Source organism: Lepidochelys kempii, chromosome 7, assembly GCF_965140265.1.
Source record: "Lepidochelys kempii isolate rLepKem1 chromosome 7, rLepKem1.hap2, whole genome shotgun sequence".
Lineage (NCBI taxonomy): Eukaryota > Metazoa > Chordata > Testudines > Cheloniidae > Lepidochelys > Lepidochelys kempii.
Window position 1 is genome coordinate 12,330,907 of NC_133262.1, and position 27,556 is coordinate 12,358,462.

A 27,556-nucleotide genomic window follows, 5' to 3' on the forward strand; every position below is an offset into this window, starting at 1 on the left:
ATTTTAAGTAATAAAGCTTTGAGAGTTCTCTCTCCTCCACTTAAAATAAAATAGACAAATAAAATTGCCTTTTCTTTTTGTTTTAATAAGAGTGAAAAAAGGGAAGGAAACTATCTTACCCAAGAACTCGAATTCTCAGTTTCAGCTAAATGCAATGAAAATGGCAGAGGAGTTAAATCCCCAAAATGAATCTATAACAGAAAAGACACTTAAACTGAGCTAGCAGGCAGATTAATGCCCATTTGAGAATATTCTAAAGCAGTTACAGATGTTCAGTCAATTAGCTGAACGTTCCAGTGTGCCATATAACAGAAACAGACTGTTTCATGGTTACTGTTGAGGAGACTCCTCACACAGTCGTGTGATTTTGTAAACAGAATAATACCCCTATCCCTTGCTGATGTTTACGTTTCCCCTTCCTCCCCCAAACTCGCCTCTTCTCATTCCCAATGCTCCCTCTCTCCTGATTGCCTTTTCATATTTGTTACTGGTAAACACAGTGGGAAAGGAGCTAAGTCGGCTCCCACAATTAACTCCTCACTGTTGAAAAATATGTTTTTGAGGTGTAGTTTTTTATCACTGTTCAGGGCTAATCTCCACCCACATCCTTATGGTGGGTCTATAGAGATATTTTTCATGGCAGGCTTTAGAAATTGCCTCATTCTAATATCCCCAAAACCACCACTGGTTCGACTGTGTTATTGTTACTGATGCTTCCCCACAGGAAGTTTAATCAGATGACGCAGGGCCACAATCTTGGGATAGCTGATGATTATGAATATTCTTCTCAAGTTTTCTCCCACTAGCTAGGTGCTTGTCTCTGGGGCTCTCTAAACTAGAAAAATGAGGGCTTTATAAATGAAAGGTTATAATCTTCAACTCGCTCAAATATATGTCCCTCTAGTGTTAACAACAGCCAACTAATACATTTTTAAAACACTGCTGTCTTTATCTACATTAAATGCTAAGTGGTATTCACATGTCAGCTAACCCATTTCCTAAACATACCTTATTTTCCCATTGTCACAAGGCCTTGCTTTCATACCATGGAGAGGAAAAGACATGATGGTTCAAGTGGTCTTTAAATTACTTAGCGAGAACTCTTTAAATATCAGTACAAGGTTTGATGTGACAAAGATAACAGAGGCTATGCTTGATATGTTGAAGGCTTTGGTTTAAAACTGCAAGAAGCTAAGAGCTAAACTGAAAATATGAAGATAACATTCAATGGGTATGCAGCTATTCCAGGAAAGAATATCCAAGACAAAAAGATACTGAAAAAAAAATGTTGACTTAGATTGGGAAATATCTAGTTGGCAGAGGTTCTTAAAGGCACGAAGGCTGGAAAAGTTTGGATTTTTTTTTTATTTGATTTGCAAAGTACTCAGAATAATAACTTTAAACTCCACATCCAGAATTTTATGGCAGCACACTAGGTGCCCAGAAATGCCAGTCAGCCACCAAACTGCATGGTATTTGTACTTGATGGTATAAGAAACATTGCAGAAATATAAATCTGAATCTAGTTTTCAAGGTTCAAAGAGTTTTATTTCATCCCAATTACAGTCCTGTTCTGAAGTCATTCGTGGTCGCTAAAGTAAGTTTGAAATAGGTCTATATATTATTTTAACCTACCCAGATGAAGCTTATATTATTTTAACCTACCCAGATGAAGCTTTTCTATGCAAGGCAGGTTTCATTTTTCTTTCCCCCAAAGCCACTTTTATTTTCTAATCTCAAGGGAAGAAAACACTTATCCTGTTTGTGCCTGATGGGCGGATGTAGCAAGCTCTTTACTCTGTTGACTATAAATTCCAGACTCTGGAACATTTGGAAAGAGACAGATTCTTCTTCTGCTACTATCCAGCCATCCAGGATCCAGGTATAATATTCACTTTGTTCTTTCTGAATGTACTTGTGTGCCACTCTCACTCATTTTTAATCAAAAATTGAATAGCTGGTGGTAGGCCAAAAGGAAGTGCAAAATGCCAGGTAACCTGACCAGAAATGATCCTCAAATTGATTCCACAGTTCATTTAAAAAAAAAACAAAAAAAAAAAACACACCACCACCTGGGCTGTCAGCCATTGCTGTCTTAGTTGACTATATCCAGAAATGGTTTGCTTTAGCAAAAACATGTTAATCTAAGGAGCAAGATCAGCTACATTCTTTGAAGCATTCAGGGTGAAAAACATGTATCTTTGGGCCAAAAGACTCTTGCTCTATTGTGATGGAGCAAGCCTTTGGCCAGTCAGGACTTTCATAGCAAACAAAGAGCGAGAGGACCACAACCTTAATTTTATATCAACAACTTCTAACGTCTACGCAACTGATATATTCTTTCACCATGAAATACCCTACCAAGCTCAAGGACCAAAACAGAAAAACTTCCCTCGGTGAGGAAGATGATTTGGCATCATCCATAACCATAAGCACAATCAAACCTACTATACAGGAGTTTTATCAGCTGGATTTCTGAATATATTTTCCCTAATATAAGTGGACCTGAATATTTAACACTGGTGTTAGCCCAACTCTTTGAAGTAAGGGGTTGCATGGCAGAACATACACCACAAGAAGAGATTTATCATTCTGTGCCCACAGTGCCTGACCTAAGACTTAGGAGAAGCAACTTTTAACAGTTTTTCAATGTGCCTACAAAAAAAATTGAGACCTTCTGCATTACATCTTTTTGTCTCTGTCACAAGAATCAGGGTCTTTGTCAGAAAGCACTTCTCCTTTAGATGACAGAAAAAAAGAAAGAAAGAAGCCTTCCCCATACATTTTTAGATTGCCTTTATTCTTCTTGGTTGGGAGAAGTGATTTAAATTGTCTAACCAATCTGAATAGTCAGACACCTGGTATTTGGGGCTGAAAGGCACTTAAATTGCTCAAGTACTTGGAATACCATTAACGTCTCTCACTTGGTAGGAGACTGAAAGGAGAAGAGGGATCCATACTCTACCTGGCCATAATAAAAGACAAATACATTTTTGTTAATGAAAAACTACTTTAAACAAATACAGTTTGGTTGCCTATCTAAGTTGGCAGGCAGGTACCAAACATGGACACATGGGTGCTATAAAAAGTCTCAGTCACAGAAAGGATTGCCTTAATTCTTTCAACGCAATCAGAGCTTTGTCTCTCTCTTTCATATCTAACAAGGGCTTCAAAAACAATTCCCCACCCCCAGTGAATTTGGAGAGCAGGACCTTGAAGAGCCTGGTCCTAAAGGAGATTTTCAAAGCCTGCCTTACAGGTCCCAGTGATACTGTAAAAGTGTAGGTACTTAGGCTATAGAGGAGTGCAAAAAGACAAGACTGCTATGGTTGGTCCCCTCCTGGGCATTTATTCCAAACTGTATGTTTTTCATAGACTCAGAGGAACCTGAGGCATGGAAAAACTGCCATATGAAAAACAACTGAAAGGACTGGAACTGTTTACCTTAGGAAGGAAGCAAATAGTAGGACATATAGAGACATACAGAAGGTAGATTGTGTCCTTTGATTCACTCCCTTTCATAATACATAATTAGGGGGCATTCTGTGAAATTGAAAAGAAAATTTAAAATCATAGAAGGAGTTCCCCCCACCCGCTCCACATACAATATACAGCTAGCCTGTGAACCTCATTGCTACAATGTATCATTGAAGCCAGAATCTTAACAAGACTTAGAAAGAGATTGGACAATAATATGAATAACAAGCATATCCACAAAAAGAAAAGGAGTACTTATGGCACCTTAGCAACTAACAAATTTGTTAGTCTCTAAGGTGCCACAAGCACTCCTTTTCTTTTTGCGAATACAGACTAACATGGCTGCTACTCTGTAATGAAGCATATCCACAGTTATAATAATAAACATGAAAAATAAACAGGAGAGTTGGAAGGAATATAAATGCTCATGCTTCAGGCAGTAAGCCAACCTCTAATTACTGAGGGTTAGGAAGAATATTTTCTGGCTGGGCGGGGGGGGGGGGGGGGAGGGGGAGACAGGTTATCCTATTAGTGCCTATTACAGGGTTTCTTGCACCTTTCTCTGAAGCAGCTGGTACAGGCCATTGCTGGAGAAGGGACCCTGATTTTATCCAGTATGGCAATTCAAATTGACTCTGGAGGTGAGTAAGGTGCTGCATTCAGGATGACAACCGGTACAGGACAGATAGTACTAAAAATAATTCCTTCCTACTCCAGCTGCCAGTCAGTCAAAGAGAAAGGAGAAAACAGCGTCTCAGTCAAGATCAAGACAGAAATAGCATTAATTCATATTTTTTTCTTATACATTAACTCAGATGATAATATTTACTAAGTAAAATCCATTTATAATTCATATTTATTTTATTGTTACCTAGTCATATAATATCTCCATGTAATTAGCAATGCATTCCCTTTTTGTGCAAGTAAGATTAAGTACTCCACAGCTAGGATCCCCAATGTAATATTACTTCACAGCTAAGATTATACTGAAATCAACTCATGCTGATGTGTTAATTACCACCCTAGTTAATCTTACAGGACACGTCACTTAATATTGTTCAGGGCTGGGGAAGGGCTTAGTACCTGTGAAGGTCTGGGAACTAATAGGTTTGGAAGAGATTTGGGAAACTGCATTTAAAGTTTAAGGAGGAAGGGTGAATGGCAGATTTATTGTCATTAGTTTTAATTTGTTAAGACATTTATAGGGAGATTGGGAGGCATGTTGGGGAGCAAAAGGATGCATAACCTGCTTAGATGGCCTGTGATAGGTGGTTCGGAGGGCCAGGAAGTCTAGTGGTTAGTGTCCCTGACTTCTAGCCCCTTGCCTCTCAGTCAGGGTGGTAGAGATATCTCTTCCTGGCCTTAAGCCAGCAATCTTCAGCTTCCCTCCCCCATCCCTGGTGAAATCTGGATCTAGGCCCTTAAGAGGATGTGATAGGGGGACGCAGGCCCTCCCTCTCCACTAGGTCCCAGGCCCAAGACCCTGTGGGGAAAAAAACTGGCAGGGTTCTCTCTGCAGTGAGTTTAAGTTGCTTCCCTGGGCTACTTCCTACCTATAGAACGCTCCACATTTGGGCACAGCCCCCATAGTCCAACCAATCATTCAGTCACCTTTTGACAAAAGATGCCAAAGGAGCAGGGCTTGCAGGGGGTGGTGGATGGAGATGGCTCTGCCTGAGGGCCTCACCCACTCTGTGTCTCAGGTTTACTCTTCTGTCTGGCTTTCTCTCTCCCACAGCCTGTCCATCACCCTTTGCCCGGGCTTCTGAGCTCCCTTTAACCCACTCCTCCAGTTGCAGCATGCTTGGCAGGTCTGCGGGGTGGGGATACCTGAGCCCAGAGTTGATTTTTAACCCCTTTAGGCCCAGAGTGGGATTTGTATACCCCATCACATGACCTTTTTGACAGGTCCCTATTCCAGCTCCAAAAAACACTTAGAAGGTAAAACAACTAAGAAGGTAGAAGGATGCTGGAGATGTTGATTCCTGGGAGTAAGGGGGCTGGGAATTCAATTATGGAAGCTTGGACTCCTTAATCCCAGTGGTAGTGAGCAGGGGAAGGGAGGCAGGAAGGAATCATTTGTCCAGAGTAAACCATGTTAAAGATATTTAATTTCTATTCTATTGGTTTTGCCTGCTGATCAGTCTTTGGTTTATGCTGTCAAAAGCCCAAATCTGTGTTTAAAGTTTAAACTGTCCATCATTTTATTTGGAATGAGACCCCCAGTCTTGCAATCATTGCCAAAAACTGATTGGATGATACTGCTGGACTTCTTTGGTGGGCAAGGGCACAGCTGGTTCCAGCCAAGTATTAAGTACAGCATGAACCTGAAGGAGATCAGGAGAGATGAAGAGGCTGTGCTTGGTGCACCCAGATCTGAATCCTGGATTGGATGTAGCACATTCACCTTAAGTGCAAGTTCCAGGGTGGGATTACTTTGGATGTAGCCACCATCCTCTGAAATGCAGTCCCCATGGGAACAGATAAAGCTCCTCACCATGGTGGTACTGGATGTACTAAGGCTGAAAGAATTTAGTAGATGACAAATCCTCTGGATCACATCATAATTCACTCTCCCGGGTAGTCACTGGTTCAGCTTGCATATCTGGTTACACTCTTCATCTTGGATTGGATTGGAATCCAAGCAAAAAATTCTAATTGCTTATGTCCTTAAACAAATGTTACCTCCTGGAGGTATGTTGTTGTGACATAAGTGGCACAATGAAAGGCCAGTGTTGTCTACCTTCAAAACATATGGAACTAGGGTACGGTGCTTCACACTCACAGATCATCCTGTTTTACAGCTGACCTGTAAGAGACCTTATGGGAGGACAGATTGCCAGAGGACTGGTGACCAAACTCTCATGTTGAATCTGATCAAATGTATGGAACAAATTACTTATTTTTAAATTCGTATGTCATGGCTCAGCACAGCAGCCTTCTCTACCTGCACCATAATGCGCATGCACAACTGGTTAACAGTGCAGCTATCTCAGTACAGGAATTCAGAAGATCAGCTGCTGAAAGAGCAGGAGATTGTAAAGTCAACAAGCTTAATAGGTTGGAGCAAAGAATGGTGGAACTTGGAAATGCATCTAAGTGCTTTGCTCCTGATAAGGAGCTTATGGCAACTTTGCTAACCATAGAACATGAAAAATCACAAGCTAGGCAAGTTTCACCAGTGAACTTACTCAAGCTTGATACCTCCAGATTCTCAGTCTCCCTGACTGCTTTACAAAACCAAGGAAATTCTGTGCTACATAGGTGTGAGTGTGAGAGTGTGTGTGTGAGAAAGTGTGTGTGAGAGAGAGTAAATCAAGCAATATGCTAACCCTACCACAATCCTCAGGACTCTCCCTCAGAAAAGAGGGCTGTTCTTTTAACTATAGAACCAGCGGTATTGCCACAGATGTTCAAAAGTTGAAGCCATAGAATCAGCTGTGTGTCGTATAGATCTCCAAGTACTATGCATTCTAGCCATGGCGGATGAGAGCTTCAGTGTATTAATCTAAGAATACCGATATGCACTAATGGTATGAATAATCTACGTGACCCAGTCATTGAGGTAACTGCGGTGGTATTAGGTATTAGAATGTCCTGTAGGAATGTACTGATCTATATTAATTGGGGGCTATGGGAAGAGCAAACAGGAAAGGAAAGCAACACAACAGAGCTATACAAGCCGTCTCAGGCTCACATTGGAAGAAAATGGGGAAAACCGAGTTGCAAACCGAGTTAACTGCAAACATAGGAGAAGCAAACAGAGGTAGTTTGCCTGGGAGTTCGCCTGCGGGGAGTTCCAACAGAGTTTTTGCCTTTCAGGCTTTGGTAAGCAGTAAACACAACATCTGAAGAGGCTCTTAGAAGGAAGACAATATGGACAGTGAGCAATCAGCTATTGTGACCTACACAGGATGTGCCCTGTTTGTCTCTCTCCCAGAGCATAGAAACGACTTTGTCTGTACGAAGTGCAAGTTGGTCTCCATGTTGGAAGAGAAGGTTAAAAGGACTAGAGACCCAAGTATCCACCCTGCGTTGCATCAGAGAGAATGAAGACTTTCTGGATAGAAGTCAGTGTTTGGTACTGCAGGCCCAACATGCTGAAGAATCAGAGAGGGCAGTGCAGAATGGGGAAGAAAATTGGCAGCATGTGACCTCCAGAAGAAGAAAGAGGAGAACCCATGTACCTCCAATGTAGATAGAGGCAAGAAACCATTTTCAGGCTCTCTGCACAGGTACTACAGTGGCGAATGGTTTGGAAGAGTCATCTGAGGGAAGGAATCAGAAGGAGACCCCATCGACCGGAAGGCACGGGATGCATTGTCCTAAGGAGGAGATGGATGGTGGTGGTCGGGGACTCCCTCTTAAAGGGGACAGAGTTTTCCTTCTGCCATCCTCACTGCGAAACTCGAGAAGCGTGCTGCTTGCCTGGAGCTAGAATTCAGGATGCAATGGAGTGTCTGCCGAGACTGATCGAGCCCTTGCACCACTACCCCTTCCTACTTCTCCACGTGGGCACCAATGATACTGCCAAGAATGACCCTGAGCGGGTCACTGCAGACTATGTGGCTCTGGGAAGAAGGATAAAGGAGTTTGAGGTGCAAGTGGTGTTCTTGTCCATCCTCCTGTTGAGGGAAAAGGCCCAGGTAGGGACCATCGAATTGTGGAAGTAAATGTAAATATGCAGGTGGTGTCGGAGAGAGGGCTTTGGATTCTTTGACCATGGGATGTTGTTCCAGGAAGGAGGATTTCTAGGAAGAGATGGGATCCACCTAACGAAGAGAGGGAAGAGCATCTTCGCAGGCAAGCTTGCTAACCTAGTGAGGAGGGCTTTAAACTAGGCTCACGCAGGGATGGAGACCTAGGCCCTAAGTGGAGAAGTGGGATACCAGAAGGAAACACAAGGAGGAGGGTGCAACAAGGGAGGCCTCTTGATTCATACTGAGAAAGGAGGGCAATTGGCTAGTTATCTTAGGTGCCTGTATATGAACACAAGAAGCCTGGGAAAGAAGCAGGAAGAATTGGAAGTCCTGGCACAGTCCAGGAACTATGATGTGATTGGAATAATAGAGGTGGGGTAACTCATATGACTGGAGGGCTGTCATGTATGGGTATAAACTGTTCAGGAAGGACAGGCCGGGGAGATAAGGTGGAGGAGTTGCACTGTATGTAAGAGAGCAGTATGATTGCTCAGAGCTCCAGTATGAAACCTGAGAAAAGGCTGTTCAAAGTCTTTGGGTTAAGTTTAGAGATGAGAGCAACAAGAGTGGTGTCATGGTGGGCATCTGCTATAGACCACAAGACCCGGAAGATGAGGTAGATGAGGCTTTCTTCGGACAACAGAAATTTCCAGATCACAGGCCCTGGTTCTCATGCGGGACTTCAATCACCCTGACATCTGCTGGGAGAGTAATACAGCAGTGCACAGACAATCCAGGAGCTTTATGGAGAGTGTTGGGGACAACTTCATGGTGCAAATGCTGGAAGAACCAACTAGGGGCCGTGCTCCTCTTGACCTGCTGCTCACACACAGGGAAGATTTGGTAGGGGAAGCAGAAGTGGATGGCAACCAGTGACCATGAGATGGTCAAGTTCAGGATCCTGACAAAAGGAAGAAAGGAGAGCAGCAGAATACAGACCCTGGACTTCAGAAAAGCAGACTTTGACTTCCGCAGGGAACTGATGGACATGATCTCCTGGGAGGCTAATATGAGGGGAAAGGAGTCCAGGGTTTTATTTTATTTTAAAGAAGCCTTACTGACGGTGCAGGAACAAACCATCCTGCTGTGCAGAGAGAATAGCAAATATGGCAGGCAACCAGCTTGGCTTAACGGTGAAATCTTCGGTGAACTTAAACACAAAAAGGAAGATTACAAGAATGGACAGATGACTAGGAAGGAGTATAAAAATATTGCTCAATCATGAAGGGAGGTAATCAGGAAGGCCAAAGCACAATTGGAGTTGCAGCTAGAAAGGGGTGTGAAGGGTAACAAGAAGGGTTTATACTGGTATGTTAGCATCAAGGTGGTCAGGGAAAGTGTGGGACCCTTACTGAATTAGGGAGGCAACCTAGTGACAGATGATGTGGAAAAAGCTGAAGTACTCACTGCTTTTTTTGCCTCGGACTTTACAGACAAGGTAAAGGCCTGGAACACAGGTGAAGCTGACAACTGCTCTCCCTAATGATGCTGCTGTCCATGTCACACACACACACAAAAATTATCTATTGTTGTAAAGCACCAGAGGATAATCAACACTGCCTCAGAGGAACAAAACAGGACAGGTGAGCCTAAAATAGTCTGTTATTCTCAGTAATATCTAGTTGCTGTCTCTTTCCATGCCACCCCTCACTCTTCCGCAGGGAGATAACTTGGTCTAGTGGATTGTGTGTTGGCCATCAGCAAGTTTTAGTCCTGGCTTTGCCATTGACCTTCTGCCTCTGTTTCCCTATTTGTACAGTGGGAATAATGATACTTACCTTCCTTTGTAAATTCTGAGAGCTCTGGATGAAGAGTCCTGTTTAAGGTCTAAATATTATCATCTTCATACTGACTAGGATACATATTTGTGTTAGCAACAGTCTTGAGCAGGTTTTATTGTATTAACAGACATCTAGAAAATAATCACCTATCAAACCAAAATCAGATGATTCATACATTCACTGGATGATGCATATTTCATCATACAGAAACACTTGGTATCTCCTTAAGTTATTATAAATTATTCATATTTACTAATACTCAGCATCCTCTGTGCACTCATTCATAGACAAAGTGATTTGTGCCCATTTGCAATCATTATTACTTGTGTACTCCCACTCAATCAGTTATGCTCCCTTAATTTAAGAACACTCATATTCCAAACCTCATTTCCAATTACTTTATGAAGTCAGTGTCATCTGTGGTCATTAATTACAGCCCAAAATGTTACCAGAACTCATAGTTACGTCGCTTTTCCTTTCAACAGAAGAACTGGGCTAATGTGATGGATTGAATTACTCTTTTTAAAACATTTTTTCCAAGAAGATACAAGATATTATTTGCCATTTCAGCTATAGTGCTATTTGTTTTTATTATGTAAGCAGCAAAGACATGTTGGGTGTAGGGAAATAGCAATATTTTGCACTTAGAGAGTGCTGATGATCTGGAGTACTTTACAAACCAAGGATGAAGCTGCACACAGGCAACTGTTTCCATTTACACATGGGAAAAACAAACATCAAGAGCAAGTCTGGAGTCCAGTATTCTATTCCTGACTTTGCTATTGATTCCCTCTCCTCTGCTCTAATCACTAGGCCACACTGTTTTTAGCTCATTAACCTTCTGAGATTAACAGCTTTTAATGAAAATCCCAATGTGACTAACTTTATTCCTGCATTGGCCTCATTTCCAAAAAAAGTTTTCTACATCCTCAGCTTCCACCAAAATTAGGGAAACTACATGTGTACAGCACCTCTGAAAATCAGGCCAATATATGGCAGTCTGACTCTGGGGAAAAAGGTGTGGGAACGTTTGGTTAGAAGAGGGAACCAGGAGTCAGAAATGTAAGTTTTATCCCCCCTGCTATGGGCTTGTTCTGTGAGGTTGAGTAAACCACTTAAACTTGTCTGCACCCTAACCTCCTATTACAGATAGGTAAACTAATATTAAGGCACTTTCAACCCCAAATAAAGCACAAGTATTATACACTTCTAAACAATAGCCTGAGAGAACCAATGTAAGATTCCTTAGGAGTCAGATAAAACTTACAAACAATCTGATCTTCTAAGGGGGAGAGAGACAGGTACAAAATGCACTCCTGTCACATAACACCTCTTGGAGTAAGTTCATTTACATTCATTTATGTGCACAACAAATTTTATTTATTTTTTTAAAAATCACACTTTTCCTATTTAATCAAAACAATCAGAAATTAGGACAGATGGGAAGGAAAAATAATTGGAGCCAGCACTCATAAAAGGTGAATGCTAATTCATGGACAAGAACATTTCCTAGAGAGCCAGATGGATAAAGTTAGACCGTCCAAGGGCAGGACCAGTGTCTCAAACACACACTTTACATAGTAGGTAACCTAGACCATACCTTTCAAACTGGCAAGGTCATTATCTTATTTTAACTTAACACTCCTTGAATAAATTCCCCATTATATTGGCACAAACATATTTTCCTTCGGTTCAAGCCACATTTCTTAAAATTAATATATTCTTAAGGCCAAATTGAAAGAAAACCATGCCCTGATCTGTCTGAGATCATCTGTGCCCTCATTTTAGCACACTGGCTGTTATCCATTGCAGGATCTATTTCAAACTCAGTACTTTCTCCTTTGTAATTCCCTTCTAAGATTATAGTGACAGAGCAAATGCTAGTTTTTAGTTACTTTACACAGAAGTGCCTTTGAGATAATGCAAGATGACTCCCCTGACAATACATAAAATAGTCTAGAGATTATTCAGATGTGAAACATAGGGTCTAAAGAGGGTGGCCCATTTCACCAGAAATATAACTCCCCAAAATTCTCATATCCAGCCCAGTAGATTGAGCATGCGACTTGGAAGTTGGCACTCTACTACCCCTCCAGCTTGCTATTCATCTCCCTGAGCATTCAGGAAGACAAAGTAAAGTCCAGAGGTCAAAACTAAGTTCAGATCTTCCTGGAACAACTTTCCTACTGCTTGCATGCCCTGGCCTTGTCCTTTTGCTGAGCTACAGTTGGCAACATTAGAGGAAACAAAGATCACCAGCTGTCCCTTGCAATATGTTCTAGTTTCTCCATTTCTATAATTTCTATCTTTATTTAAACTACCTTAGAGTTTTACAGTAGATGGGACCACAGAGAGTAGATGAATGCAGCTAATATCCAAAGTACTCAGGAGGCACCACTCTCGCACCTAGAAAGATATTAGCTGCCAAGATGATATTCTAAAAGAAAGCTACCCAAGTCCTTTTTCGTTTTAAAAAACCCTATTTTCTTACAGTTAGGTACAATTTTTGGAGGTGTGGGGTTTTTTTGGTAACAATGGAAGATTCTATATCATGATGTGATCCGATTACGGACAGCCCAACAGAGAAAAGCCACAGTAAAACAAGATGCAATCGAGACCACTGAAAGTCAGCTTCCCCGCCCCCGCCCCCCCCGACATTGATGACCATTTACTCACAGAAGTAATCCCATTAAAGTCCAGGAGTAAGGGTTCCACGATCTCGCCCTGTGATTTTTTTTTTTTTTGGGTAGAATTATAAAAAGTGCTCTCCCATCGATTTAGCATGCCTTCACCAGACCCGCTAAATTGACACTTGCTGCATGGATTGCAGCAGTGCCAATCTACCGGCAAGTGTAGATATGCCCTAAATCCTGCAGCAGTAATTTGTTAATTTATACAGTAAGCAACATTCCCTCCCCCTAATGATTAGTTTAAAAAGAGCAGAATTTGAAAACTATGCAGAAACTGGAAAATAAAGTTTATTTTTAGAAGTAGAACAGAACTCTAGCTTCAGTTTAGATTAGAGTTTAGAAGATTATTCATTATAATTCCCTGATGTTAGACACTCATGACTTGCCACAAAAATATCCTTTAAGACAGGGGTTCTCAGAACAAATTTTTTGGTGGCCACTCTCACACTTTTTCCTAAAATACTTAATTACCTTTAGGAAAACCAAATACATATGCACATATACACGTCCAGATCATTGTAATTTGTTTATTGTTAGCTAGAAAGTCTGTTATGAAATGTGATATTAACAAACATGCAAATATCACATTCTACAGAAGACCTACTAAGCCCTGGCAAGCCTGGTGGTCAATTAAATCCTGGATGGAGGGTCGGGGGAGGCAGTGGGTGGCTGGAGCCTGAAGCTCCATGTCCAGAGACCGAAGCCCTGCAGACGGGGCCCAGGGACAGAGCTGGGTTGCTAGGTCCTGCCACTGCACAGCCTGAGCCCATGGACCCCAAAGCCTCATGGCCAGAGCCTGCTGCCCTGCCACCACAGGGCTGATGCCCAAAGCCTGAGTCCCACTGCCCCTGGGAAGGTGAGGAACTCACCAGCTGCCAGCTTCTCCAGCGTTGTGCCTCAGGTACCTCTGGAGGGTGGCAGAGCCCAACCCCTGCTGGCAGCCCCAGCAACCAACACCAAGGTAGTGCAACAAGAAGGGGCTGCTACTTTGCTCCCACCCCCACAATCACAGCCCAGGAGGCTGTGGCCTCAAGAAAAGCCCCTGGTGGCCGCATTTGAGAAACACTGCTTTAAGATGAAATATCTAATATACACACACACACCAGCACTATCTTAGAAAGGGGGCATCAAGTTCGGGGAGGGCAGGGGCAGAAAGAGACTCACCATTGAAAAAAATATTAAGATGCTGTTTTGTCTTGTCCCCACCCCAGTTGGATAATACAATAACTGAGCATACGCGAGTTGGATAACAAAAGCAGTTTCTATTCTGAAATACACAAGGGAAGTAAATTATTTGACTGTGGGAAACATAAACGTTTGAATTCCTGACTTCTGTGTGAAAAAGTCCCCCCCCCCACACACATACTATATTACATTTACATGACATTTTCCATCTCACACATTTTACTTTGAATTCCAAAATATTCAACAAATGGAATCCCTTCAAATCCTGGGCTGCATAGATTTACTGTAAATGAACTGTGGAAATCAGTATCCTTGTAAGTGAAACAGAATTTATCGTTTACTGACCTACCTAATGTTGGATTAAACTGGATTGGTCCTTAAGCAGTCAAGTAATGTAAAACACAGCAAGTGACTGCTTTGACCTCGCGCATAACAAAAAGGTACACTGGCCATGCTTTATATGAAGTCAGACTGTGGAACGCTATTTGATTATTTTCACTGACTTATTGCAAAGAGATCTACAATATAAGCAGTTGTGATTGATTATACTGTAATTTCAAAAAAGAGCTAAATGTGTGTAGCTACAACGTTGCTTTGGGAGCATCAAGCTCTATCAGACTGAAAAAAACGCTCCCAAAATCACAAACATAGTAATGTAGTTTCAAAAGCAACACTGTGTACTCGAGTTAGAGAGACTTAGGGCTTCTCTACATTACCCGCTGGATCGACAGGCAGCGATCGATCCAACGGGAGTCGATTTATCACATCTAGTCTAGTCTAGACGCGATAAATAGACTGCCGAGCACTCTCCTGTTGACTCCGATACTCCACCAGGGCGAGAGGCGCAGGCAGAGTCGATGGGAGAGCGTCAGCCATTGACTTAATGCAGTGAAGACACCACTGTAGATAGATCTAAGTACATCGACTTCAGCTACGTTATTTACGTAGCTGAAGTTGCATAACTTAGATCGATTCCCCCCCAGTGTAGAACAGGCCTTAAATATGCATTTCAATCACACTTCTCCCAAAGATCCACACTGACTTTAATAGGAGATCCACATGTACATCTGAGGCCACTTGTACTATATAATGCCTAAGAACAGTTGCATATGTTTTACTCAAGTTGCATCAAACAGACAGGCTTTTAATTTCAAAAAAATTCTAATTTTCTACTTTCTACTGCAAATAAAGAAAACTGAATGAGGCACATCTTTGAAAATATTCAGAAAAGATGGATGAAAAGCCTCCATTTGAGTCAATTTATCCTTTTTGAGGGTTTCACAGGGGGTGGGGGTGGGGGAGAGTTGGGTTCCCTTGCCCACCAGGCAACATTAAAATAGATCTACAGTAGAATAAGCAGAAATGGCATTCCATTACTTTTTTCTTTCTTTTTTTTTGCCTTGCTATGCCGATACAGTATAAAAATCGTATTCTATCCTCAGCTTCCTTGTTAAAATTACAATGCATCAGGCAGCATATTGGCCCACTGGGATAGCGGGAAAATTACTGGCACCATATTGGCATTCAGACTTCATTTGCACAAAGGTTTTACAAGCTGTGACAAGCAGTTATAAATCTACGAAGTACAAATGCGTAGCCACAAAATGCAGCACTCTTCTCAAATTGCAGTCGAGAAATGTAAAGGCTATGCAGTGTAAGAAAAAAGTTCTTAGTCACCATCCACTATCTATATTTCAAGAAGGTGCACAATCAAAATAAGTTCACCACAGAGAACCTTTCTTTCAGAAAAAAAAGTATACAGGAACCAATATTTTATTGCACTCTTACTTCATCTGTCTATTTATGTAAGTCCATATTAGTCACTTCAGCATTAGTCACTTTAAGAATCACATTAAGGAAAGCAAAACCTACTGCCAGAAGAAATAAACAGGATTACACACTATCTGGAGAGAATGTCAATTTTGCCAATTGCTAAAGTCACAAAGTAAGAACACTTTTCATAGTAATAAGTGTTGATCTGAATAGTCACAGCTAATCCTGTATACTTACAGTTTGCACATTTCCAGTTTAACAGAAACAAAAAACAAAGAACAGAGCATTCAAAGTGCCTTGTATTTCATAGCATGCTAGCTAAGAGAAATATATATTATTTGGTTTAATGTAATTCAGAGACACTCACGGTATAACTTTCTGCAATATGGTATAACTAGCTTGGCAGAATTCAGTTTTTGTATACAACTTTGACTGATAACATCCATGTTTATTTTAAGCATTTTTTTTCAATTTTTATCAATTTACATTTTCACTGTTGTGAGAAACTATAGGGGGGTCAATTACTTAACGACTCAAAAAATTAAAGCTTTATCGTTGTTATAACACAAATTATCAAAATCTCATGTCAAAATATACAAAGTAAATATCCTTAAATTCAAATCCATTAAGCTCTGGAGCAGCATTTTTCTTACTCTGCTTATTGTAATATCATGTAGCTGACTTCCAAACGCCCCCTCCTGGCCAGGGGTACCTTGACATAGCTCTGTTCTGCTTTTCCCTGATTTAGGGTCCTTTTAAGAACTCTTGCTGTTCAAAAGATAGTTCTAACAAATCCCCTCTTGGGGTCCAATTTATTGAATCCTCCAGTACATACTGGCATTCTACGCCTCAACACTAGAGTGTCTCTCTTCTGATTAATCCAGAACAAAACACAAACTCACAGAGTTTTTATCCCAGTTGGTCTTTATAGGTTATGTCTATGCTGCAATTAAACACCCACAGCTGACCCATGTCAGCTGACTGGGGCTCAAGGGGCTTGGGTTATGGGGCTGTTTAACTGCAGTGCAGATGTTAGGGGTCAGACTGCAGTCTTCCTTACTTTTAAATATCTACACTGCAATTTTACAGCCCAGTAGCCTGGCCTGAGTCAGCTGACACGGGCCAGCCACGGGTGTTTAATTACAGTGTAGACGTACTCATAGTCTCTCCCCTACTTCATCAGCTTTTCCCCTCCTGATTCAGAAGCCTTCTTGCTCCCCACTGTATCTACAGACCCAGCTGCAGTTTCCTGGGCTTCCTCCCCTTTGCTGCAAGTTCCTGCACTTTTTATCCTGGGATCATCTGATTCAACCCAGGTGTGGCTCATCTTGCAATCAGGGCTGGCTTAGCTCTCCAACCCAGGGGCAAGCCACCCTTATACACCAATCTGGAAATCTGATCATCAATGGCAATATTTTTTGTCAGTTTGTGTGTGTATTGTAAAAATTGACATTTACCAATATGTAATGATAAAAATCTAATTCTTTCAAGCCTAAGTCTGACTAAAGATATTTGTGGTTTGAATTGCAGTACAGCATTATTTATAATGCAATCTTTAGTAGGCTCCAATGAAATCAGCGTTCCTTGTTAAGAAAGCTGAGGTGAGTTTCTTGTTAAGAACAATTTAAAACTACACAGTAGATTATAGAATCAGAGTTTACTTTCTTTAGCGTTATTTGCCTCTAGCCATCTGTCACCGACTCATGAGCACAACTTAGCATCAAATGGCCAGTGCAAAGTCCAAGGCAGCTCTCAGTGAATCCTGACCTGTGGAAAATATCTTGCCAGAGGGAAAGAGAGAAGATACTGGGGTGTTCGGAAGACTGCAGAGGGAAGAAGTCCAGTTACTCTGAAAATATATTTATGCCAGGCTGTCACACTTCTTGGGGCTTGGTTTACTGCTGTGGCTCTAAACACCTCACTATTTCCCTTCAATGTCTTTTGAAAAGATATCACTTGACTAGAAAAGCAAGAAAATGTGAAGTTAATGGCAAAGGGTCCTCTTGCAGCACTTGTATTCTATAGAATCTGCTGACATGTTAATGGAACAGCCGTAGATATAAGGTAAGTTGTGCAGCAGAAGTTTAATAACCCCTGCTTTAATATATAAATACATTGCTTCATATTGGCGTATGCCAATGTACAGCAGGTTTGGAACTGGCCCAGAATGACCGGACTGGAGCAGAAAGATCAAACTGTGTACTAAGAATAGGAGTGGAAAGTTCTGCTACAAACCTACACATTTAAACAGATTGTCGCTGGGTTTTTTAAGGTTGTGGTTAACACAGTGGCTACTGTCTTGTGTTTATCGTCTCCAACAAATTATAAATAAAAATTCTAAAACAACTTAAAAATTCAGAAACCGGAGAGCAACTAATGCATTTAGGAATATGTAGTAGCTTTTAAGAACAAAGAGGCTACAGAGGAGTTGTGAATAAATGCATATTTTGGAATGTATACTCATTCTTACAGATCTGCATTATTTACTCAGAAGCTTATAATGGTTCCCTCTGTAGGAAACGTGGATTTCTGACATAAAAATTCCTGCGCAATTTCAGTAAGTTTTCTAATAAATCCTTCTTCAATTTTGGATCAATTACCTATTGAACTTTAAAAATTTTGAGCTGTATCAGTCTAGCTGCATTACATTCCTGTTAGTTCCTAAAAGAAACAAAACAAGAATTACGTGCTAAATACTTTCTACAGAAGTGTACTGGAAGTTAGTGTACAACATGGCATCCAGGTGTGAAAACAAGAGTTCATGCTAACAAGTTCCAACACATCATGGCAAGTTCCAAAATACCTAACCCAAATGAAGAGCCACTTAGTTGGGGCCTCCACTTGTTTGTGTCCCTGTCATCCCGCATTTAAACCGTACATTGTATGTGTCTTCCTAAAATAAACAACAAACATTTGGTGCAGGGGAAGTAAAGAAAGGCAAAGGTAGCCTGTGGGGAAAAAAGGGAAAGGCAGTTTCGAAAGGCTGTATGTGTGTTTGTAGGGACAGACTGACAGGTAGGGGAAAGGATCAGATAGGAACAGCAGGCAGCATTAAGTGCCCCAATGGGGGAAGAAAGGCTCTGTATGAAGGCAATAGGAGCTGACAGGAAGGAGTCAGAAGGTCAGCTACAAATCCAAATAGTAGAGTCACCAGAGCAGATTGGTTTTCTCCCGCTTGCTGGGCCGCTGTGGTGCATCAAGGGAGTCCCTGGTCATCCTGAGCGATATAGGCCAACCAACGAGCCTGGCTCATGAAGAAGAATGGGAGGCGTAAGGCATCATTTCCAAACTTAATTTTTTTTTTTCATCCTAAAGTTGAAGTTTTCCACAAGAAGGAGAGGGGAAGACCCATAAAACCACATACACTCATGGATCTTTTGCATCCCATGTTGCAATGTCCTGTTTTCTTGGGTTCACATAGCAAGTTATTCCACTGATTGTGAAGCATGAAGATACCAGACACTGGGGACACATAGCCTTGCGGCTGGAAGTCATTTCTTGCCACTCACATTCCATAATCCCACTGAATTATGTGTGTGGATCATCATCAACCATTATCCAGCTGAACATAAGGTGAATTCTTCTTGAAAATTCAGACTGCAGTTTGGAACAGTCTCTGGCTTATTCTAAATGTTATGAGGTAGGAATAATAATTACTAGAGTGGATACAACGCACAATACAACAACTATGTTATCAGTCAGTAATTTATTTTTAAACACATATAGTTTAAAGAGCAGCAGCCTTATGCATTGTCCGTAGGAAGAAAATTTCTTCTTATGTAACCTGTGTTCCTTTAGACTAGGGCATCAGTTTTTTTTAAAGATACAGTACATAGCTTAAAACATTAAATGGTACTACAAATTTTTTCAGCTTTAGATTTTTTAGAAATCTAGATCTTTATTCCTGAATGTTAAAAAAATTAAGATAACCACATTTCTAATTCTTCTACCTGTTCTAAGCTCAACCTATGAGCTTCTTATTTGGGATCAGTCATGTTGGGTAAGTAACAGAAAGGCTGCATAGATGCTCTGAATTGGCTTGCTATTTAAAAAAAAGTTATCCCTGTGTGGTTCCAGTCCACTGTCATTAATTAGATCAACCTACAGTTCCACAGAGACCGTGCAAGTCATGTAAGCCTGTAATCTGTCAAGTCCTTCCAAAAACATTTTAGTAGCTCTCTCAGGAAGCCCTTGTTGTGCAAGTTTTGTGCTCTGTGTGTTCTGATCTAAATTCTCCTCATTCCCAGTGCAAATTTCAACATATGCATATTCTCTGGATTAAAAAAAAAACAATCTACCTGAGAGTTCCACCAAGTGTCATTGAGAAGTTGGGGTATTATTCTTCCTTTTTCCTATCAACTAACCATTAGGTAGTTGGTGCATGCAAAAGAACCCTGGAAGATCTGCAGCTTGCCTTAGGGCTGTGTTAGGTATTCCTTGGTACTCAGGATTAAGTCACCTGCTGCATAGCCATACATCATAAATTTAAGATGATTGGAGTTGGAGAGTTCTCTGATCATTTGTCATCATGTCTACAATATGTCTTCCTTGTCATATTTTGTCAGGATTTTGATGGTTTAGACACAACAGTCTGCATTTTTCTTTTTGCACATAGAATCCATACCATGAGCTTTCCCCCCCGTGTGGATGCCTGTCGCTATTATTTGGTCCTTTCTTATGTTCAGTAAAATGTGTTGCATTCACACCAGTGATGTTTCATTTAACTTTTCCCTCTATTCACTTACAGCACCTGCTACAGGATGTGAGAGTGTAAATCTGACCCAAAAAGTATATCCCGTGCAATGTGCTTGAATAATTTCTTTGACTGGACATTTTATGATCAAATGAAGGCATTGGTGTTGGCATAAAGATAATTTCAATCTTGTCAAGTTCAAGTTTTGGCCTTTTAATTGCTTTTAAGTGGCCTAATCACCAATTGACCTTTGCCTTTTTTTCCCTCTCTCTCATTTGAAGGAGACTGTTCTTGAGTGAAATTAATATTGAAGATCTGCTAGAAGGTCTGGGAGAGGGACTTAAATTGTAAGTGTGTTTTGATGGCAATACTGGTGGCACTGAACACACTTCAGTTACAGACTCATAAAAACCCATATTCTGCTTTTCCATTTAGTAGACTGATTCCTGCAATAGTACATTAAATCTTGAAGAATCCCAAGAAACAGGTTTTCTACATGTTTTGAAATGAAAATGGATCTGTTCTATCTTACTATTTAAAAACTCTCAACAAAAGCATTCCGTTAGAAGAGTTATCTATTTTCATTACATCATTCCATTCAGCAAACTGTTTCCTCTCTCTTCTTTTAACTTTAGGCCCATTGAATCAGACACAATCACGCAATCTGGAGTCACCCATTTGCAATATCAATTAGCAGATTCCACCCTTACTAGTGTTTGAATAAGAAACCACCACCTAGTATATAGTACAGCACTGGGAACACTGGAAAAATGTGGACAATCAAACTAGCTTTATATAAAATCAGATACTAGACTTCCCACCTTCCAGAAGTGCCTAATAAACCAAGCCCCACTTCCTAATGAATCCAGAGCTCCACTCACTTCCCCTTCTGATATCCAATGAGGAGCTTACTCCACCCACTTTCCACACTCTCTTTTGATAACCATTGACTCTACCTCTTCCCCTTCCCCCCATGTTTATAGGTTCCTCACACACAACAAGAATAGTGGTAATCTCATCCCTTCCCTTTTATTTTTTTTAGAATAGCGACATTTTTATGTGCAAATCGGAGCTTAATGTTTCTAGTACCTGCAAGTCTACATTACGTTCATGTCACACTGATAAAACCCATTGGGTTGCATTATTTCTGCAGACAAGCAATTATTCAAACAACCCACTTTGTGGGATTGAACTGAGAGGATTAACTGAGCCACTGCAGCTATAATGCTAGAGCTTTCAGTCCATTTTAGCACTGCAGCAGAGCAACATGACCTGATGCACAATAGATAGAGATAAGCCAACCTCCCAACAAACACTGGGGAGCAATTACAAGCAAGGGCATATTTCCAGACTCCCAGACTGCCTAAATAGCTGTGTCCCTTTGGGCTGGACACTAAACAATTAAAACGCCCTCTCAGGAGAGGACAATGGGGGTCATCTGTCAGGAGCTGTCCAGAGGGACACACCAACACACCAAAAGACTCTACAATAGGTGTCTGAAGACCTAGACCTAGAGAGTAAGCTTGAGGGAGAAGCAGCTAGGCACACCAATTGGTTTGTTGTTTTAAGATCTGTTTTCTCTAGGTTTCATTCTAAATAAGTAATATTTTGCTTTAAGAAGGCTGTCTGGTCACTGATTACCACTGTCATTGCTCTTGGAGGGAACAGATGCACAGGCACTGAAGAGAAGTCAAGCCTGCTGAGGTAATCACAGTTGATCACAGGGGAATGCAGCCCAGGGCTAGTCTGACAATGGGATAATCATGCGATTTCATCCCAAAAGAAAGGTGAAAACTAGAGGCACAGTACCAGAGGGGAATGCACTCAGAGACCAGGAGAGGTCAGAGATCCAGTTAACCCATTCACTGTAGCCACCAACACACATTCACATCCAATATAGTAAAAATCTTTAGGCTAACGTCTGCAGCCCTTACATTTACATTGACTTCAAGGAGAATTTTCAGAGATATGACATTTAAAGAATGGAAAGTGCTTTGAGATACACTGATGAAAAGCTACACTATAGAAAAGCTAGGTATTATTATTACACCATATTTTTAAAAATAGACTCTTTTTTATACTAATCAGATGCTACATTATACTTCACATCAAAGTGTTTCTCAGTTATAGGAATGCACAAATTCATTTGAAAACAAGAAGTGCCTTTCTTTGTTACTCCTATTAGGAAGCCAAACGATTTTTAAGTGGCAAATAAATTTTGTTCCAGGTTATGAACTCTGCATATCTAGTTTTAGCCCACAGTGAATGCACTAGTTAATAAATTATAATATTTGTATCTCCTAATAGCTTTGAACAGAACTATTATAGAATCAGTGTAATTCATCTAAAACCCAATTCTGCCCTCAAATACACAGATGCAAAAAGAATCGGGCCCCTTAAATAGGTTCTCAATTCAATAGTATTTCTTCAATAAAAATTATACATATCTATTAAATATTTCCTTCAAAAATGCCTTTTAAAAGTATCTGTTCCAACCTCCTTTGCAACAAAGCTTCTTGCATAATAAATAACTTTCTAGCAATGTTTGCATGCAGAGTAGCAACACCATTTGCAATGCCATAAAATTCTGTCAGCATTTCCATTATAAACCCTTATTTCTTGTTTCTACTTGCCTATAAAAAAAAAATTAGAAATCAAATCACTCTGACCTGAAACTTGGCACATAATTTGAGCCAAAGATTACATTTCTCCTGTAACAAGTTTCCAATCCGTTTGACTACTTGATCTCTTCAAGTTCCTGATGTTTTTCTGAGTTCCTATATAACTTCAACTATCTACAAAGCTTCAACCAGGACACTCCACACTGAGTGAAACAGCATATGTTGAATATAGTGCATTTGGTACCACCTCTGTCATTGGTAGTAGGGCAAGTCTCAAACAGGTTACATGCAGGTGAGTAGATCTACAGGTCTTGCTAACATCACAGATGGTCTAATGAAGTGGAAACTGAAACTAAGGTCTTGTTTACATGGTGGGATAACATGCCTTATGAGGGAGGGTGATTTCTAAAGTGCACTAGGGAACTTTCCGTGTGCACAAACAAGGTCTGCACAGACCAATTAATGCACAACATTTGAGTGCACTTCAGAAACAATACCCCTACCCCATAATGCACATTGCTGCTCTGTGTAGACAAGCCCTGAGTTGGGGTCTGGACCCTGAGCAGCAGTGGTGAGCATACACCACAGATCTCTTGGGACTTCACCACTGGCTCAAGCTCTTGTAGATTAATCGGAATCTAAATTTCGACTGCAGAGAGCTCAAAAAGCCTTTACCCACAACATCATTGCAGAAAGTCCACAACTGCAAAGAACAGCCAAACTACAGTAAACTGAATCAAATGCTTTAAAAGTATATGGTGGAGGACAACTCTGCATGGGAAGAGAAATGGACTAGATGAATCAAAGTCTTCTGTCTCTAACTGCTGAAATGTTGTGTAAAATTACTGTAATATCTTGCAAGATGTTTAGGCAACATGGGTGAGTCCTATGATTCTCCATGTTTGAGGGTGGAGGTCTTTAAAAAAAATTTGCAACCACATGATAGAAATAAACGAGCAAGTTTGTATGAGGAGAAGAAAGTTGTATTTGTTCAAGTTTGATCCAGTAAATAATTAATGAGACTCTACTGAACAATATTTTGCATTTAACACCTGATACTGAGAGGTGCCACATATATTCCTCAGATGCTAAGTAGAACTGGATGAAAATCCATTCTAATTTTCCAGGGGGGGAAAATCATTGATATTTCAAATTTTTGAAAATTTTCAGCCATTCTATAAGATGGTCAAAAAACAAAGGAATGTTGTGTGGAAGATGTCACAGACATTTTGCAAAAAGTTTCACTGGAATTTTGAAAATGTTGGACTAGCTCTAATGCCAAACACCCTCATCTCCATTGACGAGAAAGACAGTGGCGTAAAGCAACTCACATTGGGGCCCTTCAATTGTTAGTGGATTTTAAGCATTCAGTATAATAATTGAAACAATGATTTGCACTTCAGAACACATGACTGAGTAGATCTTTAAATAAAATGGGAGAGAGAAATTTAACTTTAGTAACTGAATACACTGAAATTATGTATAAGAATGAGTTGTAAACAAAACAGAAACTTTAGTGCAATTAAATGCAAATAAACATTTGAAGTTTTTCTATAAATGTATTGCTATTGTATTTTTGAATGGGGCTGTCACAGTGCATAATAAGCATTTGCTAAAGACTGCAGAACAGGGGCTTTACAGTCACATTTTCAAAAGTGATTTAGGCACCAAAGAGCCTAAGACTCATTGAAAGTTAATGGAAGTTAGGCTCCCAAATCAGCCAGGCAGTTTTGAAAATATTACCCCTTGTTTCTATCCCTGCAGGAATAGGTTGGCGCTGCAGGGAATATAACTTGTAAACATTCCACACACACAACTTCTAAAGAAAGAAAAATAACATGAAAAACCTCTTTGCTGTAGTGCATGCAGAAGTAAAAGTGAAGACATTTGTTTAGTGAAACTAACACAGACCAGTTCAGCCAGAACAGCAGCATTATGTTTCACAGTTCACTGTTGCTAAAGAAGATGACTGTACAACCTATGAAACTGCCAGCATCATATTTTGTGTAAAAAAAAAAAAAAGGTAATTATTTCGTTTTCAGTAATGTGTTTAGCATGGCACAGTGGAAAAATAACTCCAGAGTATTTTTTTAAAGAAAGGCACATGGTCCTTTCAAAAGGATGAATGCAACCGATGAAGTGAGCTGTAGCTCAGGAAAGCTTATGTTCAAATAAATTGGTTAGTCTCTAAGGTGCCACAAGTCCTCCTTGTCTTTTTACTAACTATAATCTATATCCAAATCAGAGTTTTTGTCAATGTGTGACACTGATCTCCGTTGGGATGGCACAGCCAGGGCTCTGGTGCACCGGTCTCCCACTTCTTCTTAAATCTATTTTACTGTGATTAATTTACGCACTGCATCTGTCAGATTTTCTGACCTCATTCTTATCCTTGAAAGTATTTCTGTTGATTGTTACAAACTTCTCCTCCTCATGCTTTTAACGCTCACAAAGCTGTAGCTCTGATAAAACTTCATTTGCCGTTGCTTACACCCCAAGCTCAGCAATGGATGTTCTTCTGACCGCTCTGCTTTAACCATAGCAACGCAAGAACTTAACATTTTTAAAGATATTAACACCAGGGGAGGAGGGAAAAGAGGAGGAGACGGAAGCAAGCCCAGGCTGCATTCATACAGCGCCTGGGAGAGCTTCCACCTGGAAACCCCTGCGGAGGATTGAGTTTGGGTGGGAACAAACGAAAAAAAAAAAAAACACACACACAAATGAAAGAGGGGGCTTTGCCCGCAGGAGCGTGCGGGTTTCGCGGCCGCCGAGCCGAGCCAGAGCGCTGCCCCACGCGGGAGATAAACGAGACGCGCCGCCCGACCCAGACAGCCCTGCAGAAGCGGCGAAAGGCGCGGCGGCACACCGGGGGCACCGCGTCAGGCCGCCAGAGGAAGCAGGCGGGAGAGAACTTGCTCTGCCAGCGCGCGCGCGCCGCTCCCCCGGCTCCCGGGAAGCCGGGTACCAGGGCCAAGCGAGCGCCCCGCGGGATCTACGCTTCCCCGGGACGTTAGCCGGCACCAGCCCAACTTTTGTTCCCCGAAGTTTACACCCCCGCAAGGGCCCTTCCCGGCCGGGACCAGCCCGCGGGCGACCCCCCCCCATCCTCTCTGCCCGCGCCCGGCGGCAGCAGCGGAGCCACCTACCTTGGCGGGTCCCGGGGAGCAGCGGAGTGTAATCCTGCGGCGCCCGCTGCCTGCTCCGGAGCCCGGAGCGCCGCCCTTCCCGCACCGCGCGAGGCGAGGCGGGGAGGGGCAGGGAGCGGGGAGGGGCGACGGCGCCTCGAACCCGCACCGGGCCGCCCCCGCTTCCCTTCTCCCGCCCCCGGTCGCCAGCCGCGCGACGGGGCTCGCCGCTGCCTGCGCCGAGCAGCCCCCCGCCCGCCGGAGCTCTGGGCCCCCTGCGAGGGGAGGCCTGCTCGGCGGGGGGCCAGGGCGCCTTCGCTGGGCTTTGCCCCCACGGGCGGAGCGCCGAGGCAGGAGGCTGGGTTAAGGTCGGGGGGGGGAAGACGGGCAAACGCCCAGGTGCCCTGCAGCCGCCGCGGTGGGCAGAGGATGGATCCCGATGGGGGTGAGCCTGGAAACGGCAGCTGCTGCCAACCCCCCCCCCCCCAGCCCGAAACCCGCTTGAAGGGTGCCGGGGTGGGGTGGGGGGGGGGCGTGTAAAGGGCCCTCCAATGAAGATACTTCGGCCGGATTGGGGAGAACTGGGCGGGGGGACTTCAGACGGCAGGAAACTTGCTCAAGTCCTTCCCCGCGCCTTTCACGAGCGCGGTCGCCCTGCTTATTTCTTGTCGCAGTCTGGGCTGAGCTGCGGGCGTTTCTCCGTCCCGGTGCCCGCGTCTCCGGCCCTCGGCCTCCCTTCGCGCTGATTGCCCTCCGCGTGCGGGTTTGGGGACGGAGAGATGCGGGGGGGTGAGAAAAGGGAAGTCGTTGCTTTTACTAATCGTTCGTCTTATCACTCAGCCATCACCGGCTCGCCTGCTGCCGAGGGGCCCGTTTGCTTTTTTTTTTTTTTTTTTTTTTTTTTAAAGCCGCGCAATTGCATCCGAGCCCCTTGCTTTGCTCTCTACGGAAATCACCTGGCTTGCGATGTGGCAAATGTGAGCACCCAAACCCATGCTGATTTCGCCCTGGTAAACAGGAGACCGGGACAATCCGGTGTTCCAGCCGGGTGCCTTCCCCGCCCTCCGGGTACCAAATCATTCTGCACCCCGGTCAGACCGATCTTTCCTTACCCAGTGCCGCCACCCCCAGCAGCCGTGTCGATGTCGTCCTTCGGCACGGAGAGAGACTTAAAAAGAAGTGCACAGCTATTTTCAAATAGCAAGAGGGTTAATTCCTTTGAGCCCCTGGCTGCACATTTTGAAGGGGGGGGGGATAACTAGACTCTGCCTCCTGCACGATAAAAAGTAAAACCTCGTTCGCTTTGCATGTTCTGGTAAAAGCTGATTAGTGCTGGGAGGGATTTAAGGCAATTGAAAGTCCAGGGGCAGCGGCGCGAGGGAAGCGTTACTAGAATTTACCGGCGCAATGATGAACCGACTGCATTAGCCAACGTGGTGCAACATGGACAGAAGCAAGAAGGGAATGTCTGCGGGTGCCATGAGGAGATTGCCTTGTGGGGCTCCTGT

At 42.3% G+C, this 27,556-nt stretch overlaps 1 protein-coding gene across 4 annotated transcripts in view; it reads right to left on the bottom strand.

Moving 5' to 3' along the window:
- Positions 1-27,306, bottom strand: part of CNTN3 (contactin 3) — a 264,229-nt gene extending 236,923 nt beyond the window's left edge. For 2 of the 4 annotated variants that reach the window (XM_073351135.1, XM_073351136.1), the window contains exon 1: positions 26,070-26,245. The gene's annotated coding sequence lies outside the window, so the exon portion shown is untranslated. Of the gene's footprint in view, positions 1-26,069; positions 26,246-27,004; positions 27,096-27,160 lie in introns of those variants that run through there. The other 2 variants (XM_073351137.1, XM_073351139.1) reach the window with 2 other exon arrangements.
- Between the last annotated feature and the right edge of the window lie 250 nt (positions 27,307-27,556).